The sequence below is a fragment of the Callorhinchus milii genome, unplaced genomic scaffold, assembly GCF_018977255.1.
Source record: "Callorhinchus milii isolate IMCB2004 unplaced genomic scaffold, IMCB_Cmil_1.0 Scaffold1, whole genome shotgun sequence".
NCBI classification, from domain to species: Eukaryota; Metazoa; Chordata; class Chondrichthyes; order Chimaeriformes; family Callorhinchidae; genus Callorhinchus; species Callorhinchus milii.
The window spans coordinates 28,289,393-28,305,412 of NW_024704742.1; the positions used below are offsets into that span (position 1 = coordinate 28,289,393).

The 16,020-nt window shown below is 44.5% G+C and overlaps 1 protein-coding gene across 1 annotated transcript in view; it reads left to right on the forward strand.

Annotated features, from left to right (window-relative positions):
- Nucleotides 1-16,020, forward strand: part of LOC103181334 (protein diaphanous homolog 1-like) — a 924,060-nt gene that overhangs the window by 659,890 nt on the left and 248,150 nt on the right. The gene's annotated exons all lie outside the window — the stretch shown is intronic.

The window sequence follows — 16,020 nt, forward strand, 5'->3', positions numbered from 1 at the left end:
TGTGGCACCTTTAGGCACTGTTTAGTGTGAACAGCAAATGTCAGACTTGGCGAGCTTCGCATACTAATCCAGCAATCTGTGTTCCTCACAGCTCAGGAAACAACCAGCTTTACTCAGAGCAGTTTTCCAAGCTGGCATCTGGTGGGAAAACAGACACCTCTCCATTTGCATAGAACATTTCTGCTTTTCTCACTCTTTTTCATCCAGGGTCTGCAAACTTAGTTTGAAATTGGAGGAATATTGCTGCCATGAAAGCAAACGGTGGTAGGAATTAGAGACCATAGAAATGTATGACATAGTAGGAACTAATTCAGCAGTTTTTTGTGTATCTGTGTTTGCTGCACTAAAACACCATCCATATTAATCCCAAATCCCAGCTCTTATCCTTGTTTTCTCTTATACCCTTCCAATGCATGGTGTTTCTTCAATTCTTTTTAAATCCTGATTTTATAGGCTTAATAATACTTTAATATCTATAAATCTGCTTTATGTGTGTCAGCCAGGCTCAGTTGGTAGTACTCTTGCCTCTAAGTCAGAAGGATATGGGTTCAAGCCCCATATCGGTACTTTGAATATAGTCTAGGCTGATATTTCAATACAGTGCTGGGATGCACTTCATTGTTGCAGATGCCGTCCTGTAATACACATTAAATCAAGGTCCTGTTGGATGTTCAGGTGGAGATTAAAGATCCCATGGTACTATTTGAAAAGAAAAGGAAGTTTCTCCTGGTATCCTTGCCAACAACCCCCCCAAATAAAATTGGTCACTCATTTCATGGTTCTCTGTGCAAATTGGCTGCCACATTCGCCTACATACCATGCACAGTCACTACAAGTTACAATGAATCCTATGAAACAGTTTGAGCCATCCTCCAGATATGAAAGTTCTTATATCAAATGTAAGGATTACTACTAATATTGGTATTATATAACAGTGTGAGGTGCCTCTTGGCCACAGAGAATTAAAAACATGTTTTAAATTTATTTTCTCATCTTTTCCTTCTGTTTGGTTTCATTTGGGCCACATATCTCCTTTGGCTGGGAGGCAGTGGCTGATGTGCTGTTTTGGCTTTCATTAGTGCAGTGCAAAAACACCTTTTAAGAAATGGCAGGAAACAGTCAGTGGAGTCTTCCACTCCGTGAGTAACTGCGTAGCATTCTCTCAGCAGTTTCTCCCATTCATGTGCCTAAGTTTGTGAATGCAGCAGTGTTGGGCAATTGGAGACATGAATTCTGTAGCATCACGCATTGGTCCTGCACAATCCTGTACCACAGGAACATCCTAAATAGATATCAATTGAATCAATTCCCTTGCTTTGCCACTTAATAAAATCCATATTCACAATTCTCTTTAAACCCTACTTTAATTAATCAATACCCTTGAGTACTATACTACTTTGGGTGAAAGATGAAGAAATGCTCTAGTTTTGTTGGAAGCTCTGTGGGGAAAAAAATATTAAGTATTTTAAATAACAGTTTAATTTAAATGTACATGCATTTTACTTCCCAGTTATTACAAAAAAAACCTGTAGGTGGATTTACTTTTATAAACGGATATGGTAAACACATTTCAGTGAATAAAGTAATTACACTTTGACAAAAAAAATGAGGGTTTGTTTAAATTAACAGATTTCATTTGGATTTTAAAACTGGAATTAATTTTTATTGCCTACATTTGACCATGGTTGTTTCCACAGAGTGTTCTTGCAGCCCTGCTGGAAGGTGCAGACATTAATTCCTGTGCTGCATGTAAAGGAAATGTGATGAAGACAACTGTACAGCTCCACACATAACTGAGCTGCATTGCTGCCTTTGTAGTGTAGGGTTTTATTCTCACTGTAGATTTGTTTTCCTGGCTACATATTAACAATCTGATAAGGTGTAATCACAGATGAATAATAGATTTGAGGTATGACATTTTACTTGAGGTAGGAATAGCTCAGCCTGGCATTAAGTATTTTGAATCAGTTAATCTGGCACCTGGGTGGATTTCTGATACATAGCTGTTGATAATATTATACAGTGCTACAGCTGAAGGGCTTAGCAGTTTAGAAGGGAAGAAAATGCAGCTGAATGTTGTCAGTGAAAAAGTTCTATTGCTGAATGACACAGACAATGCCAGCTCTGCTTTTATTGCTGGCATAAAACGTGTAGATGGCATATGGTTTACACAGGTCTAAAACCAATTTTTTCCTAAGTGCAATGTTTTCATTTAAAGACAGACCTGACGAGTGTTTATTTTGTAAACACTGGCTTCTATCTTATGCCAATAGTAAAAAATACCTGTCTCTGCTGTGGCCTTATAATTGGATTACCAGTGATAAGGATTTAGCAGGAATGTGGGAACAGGAGTAATCCATTCAATCCATCCATCCTGAATCTGCCAATTTCTGAGACGATGGCAGCTCGCTGTATGCAGTCTGATTCTCGCCCAGCCCGCAGCACAGAGACAGTGCTTGTCAAAGTTACAAACAATGTACTGTCTATCTGTGACCAGAGCTCCCTCTGCCTCCTCGTCCTTCTGGATCTCTCTGCCATGTTCGACACAACAACAAAATTACATTTGTAAAGCGCTTTTCATGTCGGTAGGATGGACCAAGGCGCTGAACAGTCAGGGATCAGGACGTGAGCGTGGAAGGCAGGGTTGGGGTGAGGGAGGGCAGAGGGGGTAGGAGGGCGGCTGAAGACATGGTTAAAAAGGAGGGTGTTGAGTCGTGCCTTGAAGGAGGCAAAGGAGGGAGTAAGGCGAAGGGATGGAATTCTAAAGAGTGGGGGGCAGAGAGGCTGAAAGCCCGGTGGCCGATGGTAAGGCAGGTCAGGTGGGAGACCAGGAGCATGCCGGAGTCTGCTGAGTGGAGGGAATGAGCAGATTGATAGGGGGTCAGCAGGTCAGAGATGTAGGAGGGGACAAGGCCATGGAGGGCCTTGAAAGTGAGGACAAGGATTTTGAATTCTATCCGCTGAGGGTTAGGGAGCCAGTGTAGCTGGGTGAGGCTGGGAGTGATGGGGTCACAGAGCCTGGTGCGGGTCAGGACATGAGCTGCAGAGTTCTGGATGATCTGCAGCTTGTGGAGGGAAGAGTTGGGGGAGGCCGAGATGGAGGAAGTTTCCTTGAGGTGATGAATGTGTGCATGAGGGTTTCGGCAGCCTGAGGGGTGAGGCACTGGCGGAGTTGGGCAATGTCTCAGAGGTGCGGGAAGGCAGAGTGGGACATGCATGGATATGGGGGAGAAAGGACAGTTGAGGGTCGAACAAGACACCCAAGTTCCAAACTGGCTTGCTGAGGTGGAGTGTCCAACCGTGGATGCTGATGCCGTCAGTGCCTGAGGTGCGGAGGTGCTGGTGCAAGCCAATTAGGAGGGCCTCAGTCTTGCTGACATTCAGCTGTAGAAAGTTGGCTCTCATCCAGGACTTGATGTCAGACAGACGGTCTGTCAGGACATCAGTTGTCATAGAATCGAGGGTGGAGGCAAAAAAATAGAATTGGGTGTCATCAGGTACATTTGGAAGTTGACCTTATGTCTATGGATGATGTCACCAAGGGGTAGCATGTAGAGGTTGAAGAGGAGGGGACCGAGGACAGAGCCTTGAGGAACACAACATGAGAATTTGTGCGGGCTGGAAGAGAAGGGATGGAGGAGGAAGGAGTGATCCACGGTATCGAAGGCAGCAGAGAGGTTGAGGAGGCAGAGGGAGTCCTGGTAACAGATGGACAAAATGTCACCTTGACCAGAGCAGTTTCTGTGCTGTGAGCAGCACGGAAACCCGATTGGAGGGGCTCGTGAAGGAAGTGGTAGGAGAGGAATGAGCGAAGCTGGGAAGCAACGACTCTTTCAAGGGCCTTCAAAAGAAAAGGGAGGTTGGAGATGGGCTGGTAGATATAAGGCAGGGATGGGTCCAGGGAAGGTTTTTTTCAGCATGGGGGTGATTGTAGCTGTTTTTAGGGGGATGGGATTGGTGCCAGATGAAAGGTAGAGATTGACGTCGGTCATTGAGATTGGTGTGTTTCATTCTGGATATGGTGGTGATGAGAGAGGAGGGGGAGACAGGTTTGAAAATGTGGAGGGAGGGATGGATGAGTAGGAGTCAGAGTGTGTGGGTAGATGGGAGGGGAGTGGCGGTTGGAAGGGCAGAGGCAGCTGAATGGATCCCCTTGATTTTGGACTCGAAGAAATCCAGCATCTCCTCACGGTCAGACACAGTCAACCACGGCATCCTCCTCCACTTCTTATCCCCTTTAGTGGGACCACACTCACATGATTCGAGTCCTGCTTAACCAACCACCTCCATTTCATCTCGGCAAATGGCTTCTCCTCGCGCCCACACCGCAGGTACCCCAGGGCTCCATCCTTGGCCCTCTTCTTTTCCTAATCTATGTGCTCCCTCTTGATGACATCATCTGCAGACACAGGGTAAACTTGCACATATATACGGATGACACACAAATCTACTTTGCCTCCTCCAGCATCGACTCGAAGTCCGCTGATGTTCTATCAGCTTGTCTGGCAGATATCAAGGCCTGGATGAGTGCAAACTGTAGCTGAATGTGGACAAGACGGAAGCCATCCTCTTTGGCTTCCACCAATGTCTTCACTCCTGCAGATCTAAACTCCACAACCTCCCTGGGCTCCCCCTCAAACTCACCGAACCAGAGCACAATCTAGGCATCCGGGTTGACCCCCAGCTGTCCTTCCTTCCACACATCTGTTCTCTGACCAAGACCTCCTTCCTCCACCTCTGCCACATTGCCCTCCTCCAACCATACCTTACCCTAAATGTAGCCGAAACCTCATGTATGCGTTTGTCACCTCCCGCCTGGAATATTCAAACACATTCCTTGCCAGTCTCCCCAGCTCCACTATTCAAAAAATCCAGCTCATTGAGAATTCTGCTGCTCGCATACTTATCCGGACTTTGTACCTCTATCTCACCAGTTCTGGCCAGGCTCCACTGGCTCCGTGTGCAAATCCCTTCACTTCCTGGCACCTCCCTACCTCTCCGATCTCCTCACTCCCCAATCCACCACCCAGCGTCTCCACTCGACTGGCACTGGCCTCCTGCTTGTCCCTTGCACCCTCCTCTCCACCATTGGAGGTTGCGCTTTCAGCCACTATGCTCCCAAAACGTTGGAACACTCTCCCTCAATCCCTCCGCCTTGCCCCGCTCATCCCTTTTTTAAGTTTTGCCTTAAGACCTTCCTTTTCGACCATGCTTACGGTCACCTCCCCCTCACCACCCTCCAGGCTCAGAGTTAAGCGCTCTGAGATGCTGGCCTGCGTGGAGGACGCTATATAAGTGCCAGTTGTGGTTATATTTGTTAATCACATCCTCCTTCTCCACATCGTTTAATACTCTTGCTTATCAAAAATGCTATCTCTATTTTTAACAGTATTCTACTAAATTCCTCGTGAACAAAGCTGGCTTCTGGTCAGGACCATCTCAGTTTCAATTTTACTGAAGAAGCGTGACTCATAATGAATTTAAGTTTATCCTTTTTCAAGTTGTATCTTCAGATAGTTGGTGGCTTTTTGCAACTTGAATTTGCCCAGAATCACTGCCACAGCCTCTCTGTAATGAGCCAACAGATTGTGTGTCTGCAATGGTGCAGAACATACTGTCCTTTTTTAAATTCACCCAGTAGAGAGGAATGCTAACCAGAATCTCTCCATCTGGCAGCACAGTTGAGAGCTAATGCAATTCATCATATCCAAGGCTGGCAGGCTCCAACGTCAGTCCTGGAACTCTGGCTTTAAATCCCAAGATAGTGGAGTGAGTGCTCTTAGGACTGCAATATTGGTCTGTTGTACTTTGCCATCCATATTCAACCACTTTAGCATTATAGCTGATAGATGTTTGGTTAATTAATTAATTCTCTAATTATTGCAACTGCCCCCTTTATCTCTTGAGATAACATAAATTAAAACAATTAAGGGATCTTAAGCTGCTGTTTTAACACTAAATAGCATTGCGCTCCAAAGGGAATGCCACGGTGCCTTTTCTAAACTAAACCATTAGAAATAAAAACGCTTAACTTGAACAAGCACTTCTGTGGTTATGTTTCTGTATTCTTTTTAAAGAGGTCAGAGCTGACTGTCTTGGAGCCATTGGTTTGAAGTGAGTTTCTGATGGGAATATTGTAAAGGACCTGAAAGAACGTAAACACGGTTGAAACGATGTGAGCGCTGAATCGTTCCAGATTAACGACTTGTGTCATTTCTGCTCCCTCACACTGTTAAGATCAGAAATTTCTTCCAGACAGTTTCCCATAGGAGCACTTCATCCTCAATATTCAACCAAATCTGTTTAAGGGAACACGCACATCAAAGAAAACGCAACACAGAACAGAAAAGGAGGTCAAGGTGATTCTTGGTGTTTGCTTCCAGTTTGTCTATCACATTCGCTGTAATGGTAACATTGGGGTCTAATTAATGCTGATTCCTTAATTATTGCAAGACCCTGAAAGTGAATCACACCACCTCACAGGAATGCCTGCCTAATTTCGGAACGGCGTTCCCAAGGTTAGACTGACACCTCTGGTTACTGAAAGGAAATTTGCTTGGATTCCTTAAAAAGGGAATGCCATTTGAAATTAGGATGTTTCAGATCCCACTATAAAAAATTCTTGCATTGCTATAGAGCATTTCATATCAGGAAGATGTCTCAATGCACTTCAACAACAGCTTGCATTTATATAGCACCCTTCACGCCGGACGCCAAGCCAGGGCGAAGGGGAAGTTGACCATAGTCGCGATCGAAGAGGAAGGTCTTCAAATGCGACCTGAAAATGGGGAAAGAGGGGGCAAGGCAAAGGGATTGAGGTAGCGGCTAGTAGTTTATTGAGAGAGCAGGTTGGAGATATGGATGGGTGGGTGGGTACCAGGGTGTGAACAACAACAAGAACTTGGATTTATATAGCGCCCTGCACCCGGATGGCATCTCAGAGCGCTTGTGAAGGGATTTATATACAAGACTGGGGATCTTGAAATCGATGCGCTCTGTGACAGGAAGCCAATGGAGTTTGACAAGGACTGGGGTAATGGAGGTACGGAGTTCAGTGCAGGTGAGAGTCAAGGATTATTCAATCTTATCAAGTGAAGTGACTATAATTTGCAGGTGAACGTGGTAGCACTTGTCACACACAAAGTCATGAAGTGAATGACTACTTTTATCTGGGTGATTTTTGGCCCAGTCACCTGGAGTAACTTTCTTCTTTCAGAATAATGCTGTGGGATCTATAACTTCCACCTGAAAAAGCAGACAGGCTCTCAGTTTAGCATCTCATCTAAAGGGTGGCCCCTCTGAACCTGCTCTGCACCCCCAGCCATGCGTTATAAGTGAGTTCAATGTTCCGGGATAGGGCTTGAACCCACCTCCTTTTAACTCAAAAGGGAGCATGCAACTAACTGAGCCAGGCTGACACACACCCTCTCTAAGTCCGTTACTCCTCTCTATTGTCTTTCCATCTATTTCTAGAGAAATACTCGGTTCTGATCTTTCACCACAGCTGAGTGGTGAAGTCTCTATATTTGGGAGAACTTCATGTTGTAATTCATTTTTAATGTGTCAATTATTAAAAAGTTGGTACCTCACTCTAATCTATCACTGCTGGTAATGCCGTTTTTTTTGAAGGGCGAGGATATGAAAAGTAATAAAACATCTATGGAAAATTCTGACTTTCCTTTTGGGGACAGTAATCATTAGAATATTCAGCCCACAGGAATGATGTGCTTTATATCACACCATTGTGAATGAGATGGACTTTAGATTACAGGAAAACGATAATTATGATTAGGCATATACATCCAAGCAAATTGCTTCAACAATTGACTTGCATTGTTGTAAAAGGTTAATTAAGGTGACATCGTGGAAACTGTTGCTGAAACCAGCAAATTATCTTTAATTCACAATAATCTGTGCAGTCAACGTATTATTATTTGGAATTTGATTTGAAACATTTCTGCCGACTGTGCAACTGAGGCTTGATCGTTGCATTTGACTCCAATTAAAAGGGGCAGAGTGTCGTTTAATTAACCTTCCTCACCTTATTGAAATGCATCACATCTTCACTGAGTACAACTCCAGTACAATTAGCCAAGCTACAGTTGTCACTAGAATAGCGTGAATATAAAAGCAGGAGAAGAACAGAGAGCGGGATGTGCTGAAACCTATAATTATGCCGCTTTTACATAGCGGATTTGTCTCCAGAGGCAAGTCCACTTCAGAAGGTAATTCTCAATGTGGCATGGTAGTTTAGTTTTTCCTGCTGCTAAATTTCCCAAACTGGAATCCGATTTCCCATTGCTTCCCTTGATTTCATTGAAATTACATTCGACTTGTGCACATGCACAAATTTCCATTCAAGATTTATTTTTGTGATCTGCACTACGAGAATCATGGCAGTGGGATTGTGAAAGGCCCCAGGACCAAAGTTAACTTCTCTGCTATTGTTATTTGCACAGCGGACAGAACAACAGTATTTCTAATGGCAAGGCAGTTCATGCCTGTGTGAAAGTAGAACGACATCATAAACCTTATGTGATCACATCAGGGTGGTTATACATGTGCCGAACCTCACTTCTGACAAGCTTTCTCTGGAAGTGCAGAGGTATTGTAAAAAGGGGCAGATGTTCCCCATCCGGCGAGTCTCCAGAGCTGCAATATAGAAGAGGCATGACTTTCAACTGAAGGTAACTTCAGCCCTATTTGATTAACCTGCATGGAATGGACATGTTTAGGTTTATAACCAATTCACTTACAGTAACGACAGAAGGAAGGAACTTGCATTTATAGCGTCTTACCACATTTGTGAAGGCTCAAACACAAGTAATTATGGTGAAGTGCAATGACTATGTTCCAGAGGCAAATAAGACAGCCATTTGGGTTAGCAAGATCCTATAGCCAGCCAGCCAGCCAATGGCCAATGAATATGGTGGCAGCCTGGCTCGATCAGTGTCTTTCTTGCCTCTTGATTCAAGCTCCACATTGTGACTTGCACATGATCCAAGATGACTCTCCATTGCAGCACTGTGGTGTCCTGCAATGTTGGGGATTTCTTCTTTTGCATGACATGTTGAACAAAGGTCTTGCCCTGTCTGTTCTTCAAATGGATGTTAAATAATCTGTGAAACAATTTGAAAGAAAAGAGTTTCAACCAACATCATCCTGTCAAATTGTTTCTTTACCTCATAGCTATTTGTACACAAAATGCAAGTTTACCTATAAAAACAGTCATTGCGCTTTAGGTAATTATTGTAAAGCACTTTGGGATGTTTTGACACCATAAGGTAACATTGAAATACAACTTCTTATTGAGAATTATTAGCAAGAAAGCCAGAAGAAACTCCATTCTCTTCCCAAATAAGATCATGATTTTTTAAAATGTTTACCTGAACAGGAAAACAGGAATTTAACACCACTTTTTAAAAGACATTTATTCTGTACCTATTTGGTTCAATTTTAAGTAAATGCATGTAAGAAAATAAATCCTTATCTTTTACTATTTTAAAATGTGGATCCTGCATGATTGCTGCAAAATAATGTCAAACTGTCATATTTTAATCCATTATATTGTACCATATCCCTCTTCAATAGTCTACAGTTCTTGCATACATTTTCAAAGCTTTTTTTGTGCAATTGAAACTGATGCTTTAGTGGTATAGCACTAAGTAAAACTGCCATTGGCAACCACTTCTCTCTTTAACACTGTTCCAAAATAAATTAATTGTTGCATTCTATAACTATTCAATAAAATTTGTTACCAGGTTAAAGCAGGTTAATGGATGCTGTGTCCACTTCACACACAAAACCGGTGATATACCGACTGATAGTGGCAAAGATATCCTGCAGATTTAAGTGCAGTATCCTGTAGAACTCTTTGCCCTTGAAAGACCATAACTCATGAAATAGCTGCGATAACTACAATACATCTGCAGAGCAAGCTCGGGACTCCCTACCACAATACTCACTACATGCTCATGCAACTACAGCTGCCAGTTTAGAAAATGGGAAATGCTGCTTCAGATTCTGCTTTTTTTAAATCAGTACAAACACTCTTGTGTGCATCAAGGATCATGTGGATTAATTTTGGTGCAGTCAGTGCTCAAGAAATATTCAGTGGTCAATAATCATGTGGTGGTAAATATATAACAGGCAGAATCTTGGTGAATTAAAACAGTACAATTTAAAAGAGGGATCACAAGAATAAATCCAATTTAAAAAAATGCAATCAGAACAGAGGGTAAAAGTATCAGGATTATCAGGTGAGCTGCGCTGAAGCTGCTGATTTTTTGTTATGTTTTTAACACAGCTCCATTAAATCTGGACTTTTTTCAGTCTGGGATAGAGGAGCAAAATTTGTGGTATAACAATCCAATACAAAATTAAATATGTAAAGCCCTTTTTTGACATTGGGACGATGTGCAAAGGTGCTGAACAGTCCGGGATTAGGACCTGGGGGTGGGGGGCATCTTGAGGGAGTGAGGCGAAGGAAATGTGAGATGGAGTTCCAAAGGGTGGGGGCTGAGAGGCTGAAGGCTTGACTGACGATGGTGAGGCGGGGGACATGGAGAGGGAGTGGAGGGAGCAGACAGGTTTATAAGGGGTTAGCAAGTCGGAAAGGTAGGAAGGGGCAAGTCCATGGAAGACCTTGAAGGTGAGGACGAGAATTTTGAATTCGATCCTCTGAGGGATGGGAAGCCAGTCTGGCGAGGGTGGGGTTGATGGGGTCACTGATCCTGGTGCGGGAGAGGACATGAGCTGCAGAGTTCTGGATGATCTGTAGTTTGTGGAGGGAAGAGTTGAAGGCCAACAATCGGGGCATTGGCGTAGTCGAGCCTGGATGTAATGAAGACTTTTGTAATGAGGTTTTTGGCAGCCTGAGGGGTGAGGCAGTGGCGGAGTCGGGCAATGTTGCAGGGTTGGGGAAGGCAGAATGGGTCATGGCATGGATGTGGGGGAGAAAGGACAGTTGAGGGTTGAACAAGATGCCTAGATTCCTGACTGGCTTGGTGAGTGGAATGTGCATTTGTGGATACTGATGCTGCCAGTGCCTGAGGTGCAGAGGCGCTGGTGTGAGCCAATCAGGAGAGCCTAATTCTTGCTGATGTTCAACTGTAGAAAGTTAGCTCTCATCCAGGACTTGGTGTCTAACAGGCCATCAGTGGTCCTGGAGTTGAGGGTGGAGGCAGAGGGATAGAGTTGGATGTCATCCGCATACATGTGGAAGTTGACCCTTTGTCTGCAGATGATGTTACTAAGTGGGAGTATGAACAGGTTGAAGAGGAGAAGACCAAGGACAGAGCCCTGAAGAATTCCACACAAGATGGTGCAGGGGCTGGAGAAGAAGCTGTTTTTGGAACCAAAGTGGAGCTGGTGTGAGAAATAGGATCTGAACCATTCAAGGACAGAACCTTGAAGGTTGAGGTGAGAGGTGGTGGAGGAGGATAGAGTGGCCCACAGTGTCAAATGCAGCAGAGAGTTTGAGGAGAATGAGGAGTTGTCATTGGTCACCTTGACCATGGCTGTTTCCGTGCTGTGGGCATGGAAGCAGATTCCTGTGAGTATTCCTTGCAGCAATCCTTAATTTATTTAAGGGGGCTTTAAGGAATGCGATCAGCTGAGGGCTCTCTCTAGGTAAGTGGATTGTTTCTCTCCGGGCAGATTTGATCTATTTTCTTGGATCCTGAGGTGAGAAATTTTACTCTAGTTTTGATTGTTGGCTTAATATTGCTCTCCCAGAGTTGATCTGTGTAGGGACATTGTCATCGAACAGGGGGTGTTTGTATTGGAGGTTTCCAGCCTAGTCTGCCCAATCACAAAAAGTTAAATGTTTTCGGAGCGATGGTGTGCTTCTATTTTGGATGTTAAATTTCAGCTGATAAACTGTACTCTGCTGCCTGCTTCCGCATCCACACCAAACTCCACATGCCCATCACCCCAGGCTCCACTGGTTTCCTGTCGCTAAACAGATTGAGTTCAGGGTCCTCACCTTCACCTATCATTCCCTGCTGTGTGTCCTCAACCCCTCCATGACATAATTTTTAACTGCTATGCCACTAACCTTTGGAACTCCCTCCTTCTATCACTCTCTCTCTCCCCCTCTCTAACTACCTCACTGCTCCAAGATGCTATTCTGTGACGAGGACATAAATAAATTGTTGTTATTGTTGTCTCTAACTGACTGACAACTAAAAGTAAGCACAATGAGGAATATGAATCCAAGAGGAAGGTAATTGAGCAGAGTTGTCTGTCTCCTCTGGTCTGTGGGTGTGCTGTAGGTTAATCCTCGAGGTCTACCATATCATTGTAGCCTGTTCATTTCTCCACAACATTGCTGCTTATCACAGGATCATGGTTGAACATGCAGAGGAAATACTAATCCGCTTTGCAAATCAGGCTGCTGAACTGCATATGTCTTTTGTGGTTCTATAAGCCATTGCTCGAGCCACAGAAATGAGAGCTGATCTTATTAAGCAGGATTTCACTTGTCTCTGGATAATGCTAATACCCTGTTCGAACAACAGCTTCTTCTGCAATGCCCTTCTATAGTACCTTCTTTAAGATCTGCTTTAAGAGCTGAGCATGTACCTTTAAATGTATGTATTTAAATGCACTGACCATGACAGATAATTATAATAATAATCCTTGCATTTCATACAGCGTCTTATTAACATTGTTGAGCTATCTCAAAGCGCTTCACAGGATTTAAAGTGGAGTGACTGTGTATTTTGTGGCTGATTATTACGTAAGTCTGTTTCAGTGCTGTAGATTCTGTTGGCTCAACTAATCTGTCCTGGTGTTTAAACTCCACATGACCCTCCATTCTTCCTTTTTCCTTCTCTCCACCATCCACCGGATATGTGAAACCTGAGGTCCAAAAATTTCTCGTGGCCTTCCCCTGAAGATCGTTGCCTTAAAAGATAAGATAGCGCAGACTGAATCTTAATTGTGCAACTCAATTTCTTCAGAACATTAAAAAAAAACTTAATTGTAAATTAACACTGAATTTAAGAATTTTCTACAATTCCGATGTTAAATTTGATGTTAAATGTTAAGGTAATGGTCGTCAGGCTACAACTATGAGTAATGTCAGGTCTGGTGCTGTGGATCCTCAGCTTTCTGAATTTTATTTCAATCCAGCCTCCGTCAGCCCCGGTTTGCACTTTCTACGGATCAAAGAGCAGGCAAGACGCATTCTGAAAGGAAGCCCACCCGCTGCTGTGAAGCCCCTGCAGTGTCCTCAGGAAAGTCTCGGCAGGAATCATTTGCAGAAATGATTGTCCTGGCAGCCAGGATCTGAGTCAGAACTGCAACGTGTGCCGTGGCATTCTGGATCAGTCCAGCTGTGGACCGATCAATTCTGTGAAGGCAAACCGTACTGAGCCCTGCAGCACCCTGTTGCTGGTTCGGATGACTTCATCCTGAGATAACATTCTAAGAAAAAATAATTACTGGAGCAGAACGGTTGCTCCTATCTGGTATGACTGAGAGTGAGTCACTCCCTGGCAACAGTGAAATCTTGTATATATCGTGAGCTAAGTAGCCTCTTTTTTTCTAAACCAGATAGTTTCCCACCAATCCCGCAATTCTGCATAGATTCTGTCAAATCCAACGAGTAAGTGAAGAAAGTATTATCCAGTTGGGTTCAAAGACCCAAGAGATGATCATCTCATTAAAGAAGCCTAATGCATCCTCTCTCATGTGGTTGGAGATAAAGATTTTATAGTGAACATCACAGACAACCAAATCTCAGAAGTTGTCATGCTCCTTCCTCTAATTGGATATTCTAACACAGTTTATTTGTGACTTTTTTTGCTTTGTTAATCCCAAACTAAGTGGAAGTGACAGAGTTCTCTTAGCTTATCTTGACTTGAAAACTGTACCAAATAACAGAAGCTGATGGAATAATACCAGTGAGAACTACAGTATTTTCTCTTTTTATTGGAGAAGAGAGCACAATCAGGAAGGTACTTAATTGACTATAGTATAGAAAATAAGATAACAGTAGGAAAATTTATCCAAAAACTTTTTGGGCAGCAAGTTATCACCACTTCTGTATACATACATAATTTGGTCTGAATAACCATCCTTTCTCCAAATAGTAGACCTTGCTCTAATATTTTGCAAGATAATGATCATAATTGTTTATGAAACACCTTTCAAGTCATGGATGTCACACAAATGTTTCAAAGGATTTTACTGTAAAGTGAAGTGACTTCATATTTTGAAGGCAAATGTGGCAGCCAATTTCTGCGCAGGAATGTCCCACAAATGGCCATGAAGTGAATGATCAAGAAAGGAACAACTGTTCAGCTCCTGTCATTACTTATCTTAGAATTTCATTTTAGAATGGGAGATCAGGACAAGAGGAGAAACTCCCATTCTGTAGTGAGTTGTTCATTGGAATGCTGTCTAATTGGGATTTCCTGATTTTGTAAGATACCTGAATAGTTTCACCGCTTGTCCTCCCACCTCAACCTTCAAGGCCCTGTCCTTGAGTGGTTTAGGTCATACCTCTCCCACCGTCTTCATTTTGTTTCCACAAACGGCTTTTCCTCCACCCCCCGCACTGTCTCATGCGGTGTCCCTCAGGGCTCTGTCCTCGGTCTCCTCCTCTTCACCCTCTATATGCTCCCCCTTGGTGACATCATCCGCAGACATGGGGTTAACTTCCACATGTATGCGGATGACACCCAACTCTACCTTTCCTCCTCTACTCTCAACTCCATGACCACCGATGTCCTGACAGCTGCCTGTCCGACATCGAGTCCTGTACGAGAGACAACTTTCTTCAGCTCAATGTGCGTAAAACTGAGGCCCTCCTGATTGGCTCGCGTCCACGCCTCCGCACCTCAGGCACTGACAGCATCAGCATCCAAGGCTGCACTCTCCACCTCTCAAAGCCAGTCAGGAACCTCGGGGTTCTGTTCGACCCTGAGCTGTCCTTTCTCCCTCATATCCGCGCCACAACTGGCACTGCCTTCCATCACCTCCGAAACATCGCCAGACTACGGCACTACCTCACCCCTCACGCTGCTCAAACTCTGGTCCACGCTTTATCACCTCAAGGCTGGACTATGGGAACTCCTCGCCGGCCTTCCCGGCACCTTCCTCCACAAGCTGTAGGTCATTCAGAACTCTGCAGCTCGTGTACTGTCCCGCACCAGACTTCGTGACCACATCACTCCCACCCTCGCTCGCCTCCACTGGCTCCCCATACCCCAGAGGATCGAATTCAAGATTCTCATCCTCACCTACAAGGCCATTCACGGCCTTGCTCCCTCCTACCTCTCCGACCTACTATCCCCCTACCTACCTGCCCGTACCCTCCGTTCCTCTGGCTCCGGTCTGCTCCACATCCCCCGCCCCAACTGCCCTACCCTCTCAGCCCCGAGGCTCTGGAACTCTATCCCCCAGTGCCTTCACCTTGATTCCTCCCTTTCCTCTTTCAAGGCCGGTCTCATGACCTTTCTCTTTGACCGTGCCTTCAGCTCCCCTCTCAACTCTCTACCCCCTCCTCGCTCCCTTCCTTCCCTCCCCTCACCCTGACCATTTCCCCCTCCTCGCTCCCTCCCTTCCCTCCCCTCACCCTGACCATTTCCCCCCTTCTGGGGTCCTGACCCAACTGTCCAGCACTTTGGGACGTCCTCCCGACGTGAAAGGCGCTCTATAAATGGAATGTTGTTGTTGTAGTTATTCCCTTCCCTCTTCACCCACTTTGGCTCCCACCCCCAGCTTGCGTCCCATCTTTCCAGCACTATGAAGTTAATTGAGACGTGTTCTCAACATGAAATGCACCATATGTGGAGTCCTGTAGCTCAGTGGTTAGAGCACTCGCTTTGCAAGTGAGAGACCTGAGTTCAATTCCAGGCAGGGTGAAACCTTGGGCAAGTTTCCTTACTCCACACGCCTAATAATAATCCCTCCAAAAAACCCAAAACAATAATTAAAATTGGTCATTTTCAATCTACGATTGTTTGTGGGACATTGCTGTGCGCAATTGGCTGCCACGTTCGCCCACAA